The 1,773-nt window shown below is 48.3% G+C and overlaps 1 long non-coding RNA gene across 1 annotated transcript in view; it reads left to right on the forward strand.

Annotated features, from left to right (window-relative positions):
* LOC102252263 overlaps nucleotides 1-1,773 on the forward strand; it is a 16,894-nt gene that overhangs the window by 8,001 nt on the left and 7,120 nt on the right. Inside the window, exon 2 of the long non-coding RNA XR_313269.2 lies at nucleotides 939-1,102. This is a non-coding gene — a long non-coding RNA (uncharacterized LOC102252263). The remainder of the gene's footprint in view (nucleotides 1-938; nucleotides 1,103-1,773) is intronic.

Genomic DNA, 1,773 nt, shown 5'->3' on the forward strand with positions numbered 1-1,773 from the left:
TTTTATTCCAGATGAATTTTTGGAGAGTTTGTTCTAGATCTTTGAAATATGCCATTGGTATTTTAATAGGTATTGCATTGAATCTATAGATTTCTTTGGGTGGTATGGACATTTTAATGATGTTGATTCTACCAATCCATGAACATGGGATGTTCTTCCATTTGTTTATGTCTTCCTCTGTCTCTTTTTTCAGTGTCCTGGAGTTTTCTGAGTACAGGTCCTTTATCTCCTTGGTTAAGTTTACTCCTACGTATCTTAAGTTTTTTGGTGCGATGGTAAATGGGATTTTTTTTTTCATTTCTCTTTCTGTGAGTTCATTATTGGTGTATAAAAATGCCATCGATTTCTGGGCGTTAATTTTGTATCCTACTACATTGCCAAATTCATTTACTAGGTCTAGTAGTTTTTTGATGGAGCCTTTGGGGTTTTCTATGTACAATATCATGTCATCTGTGAATAAGGACAGTTTTACTTCTTCTTTTCCAATTTGGATGCCTTTTATTTCTTCTTCTTGTCTAAATGTAATGGCTAATACTTCCAGTACTATGTCAAACAGGAGTGGTGAGAGTGGGCATCCCTGTCTTGTTCCTGTTTGCAGGGGAAATGGATTTAGTTTTTGCCCACTGAGTATGATGTTGGCTGTAGGTTTGTCATATATGGCTTTTATTATGTTGAGGTAAGATCCCTCTATTCCCACTTTGCTGAGAGTTTTTATCAAGAAAGGGTGTTGGATTTTGTCAAATGCTTTTTCTGCATCGATTGATATGATTATGTGATTTTTGTCTCTCGGTTTGTTTATGTGACGTATCACATTTGTTTTGTTTTTTTAATAATTGTTTTGGATGGGATGAGAAATCTAGTCCTTGTTACTTTATCTTGGGTGGAAATGGAAATCCTCAGGCACTGTCTGGAGCCTGAGGGTAGACCTGCCATTGCAGAAAAATCGGAGTCCAGACGGGATGCTGGTGATAACATGTGAACCCTGGATCAAGCCGTGCCTGAAGCCAGATCCATCCCAGATGGCTCAGCTCTAGGAGGCAAATTCCGTCTTCTGTTTGAGCCCCTGGCTGCTGCCACTTCCTATCGCCATGGCAGCCCAGAGGTGAGCCGTGCAGCCACGGGAGGGAGCAGGAGGCCAGTGCAGGGCTGGGCCGGGCTGGGGCAGGTGTGGAGGCTTGGGGGGAGTCTTGTGCTTTTGAAAACCCACTTGGATCAGGTGAGGGGAGTGGGTGGGTCACAGGTCCCCCCACCCCACAGCCTGGCCTCTGTCATTCCCTTCTCCGGCCCCACTCCCCCGCCCCAGCCTGCAGGCTGCCAGCGTGTCCCACCCAGGGCCCTGGCACCTGCTGTGCCGCTGCTATTTTGCCTTGGGGTCCCTTGGCCCGCACAGGGCTGGGCCCACAGCAAGTTAGCGCGTTCCCTTCCTGGGACCTGAGCCAGGGAGGGAACAAGAGAGGAGAGGGGTGGGTGAGCTGCTCTGAGGCCCCTGGGGCAGGGCAGTGGGGGGCATGGTCCCCGCTGCGAAGAGGATGGGGTGGGGGGAGCGAGGAAAAATAATTACTTCTCAGCCTCTAACCTTTCCGGCAAGTGACTCGGTAATAAATGACCCTCCGTCCCTCCCGTGCGATCCATCAGCAGGAGCCCTAATTACTTTAGCCTCACTTTGACGCCGCTTCCAGTCCCACTTTCAAATAAATACAGAATTAACACGGAACCGGGGCAGGGACCCGGTGCACAGCTCTGCCGCCTCCCGGAGGGGGTCTGAGCCAGGGA

The sequence above is a fragment of the Myotis brandtii genome, unplaced genomic scaffold (assembly GCF_000412655.1).
Source record: "Myotis brandtii unplaced genomic scaffold, ASM41265v1 scaffold1408, whole genome shotgun sequence".
Lineage (NCBI taxonomy): Eukaryota > Metazoa > Chordata > Mammalia > Chiroptera > Vespertilionidae > Myotis > Myotis brandtii.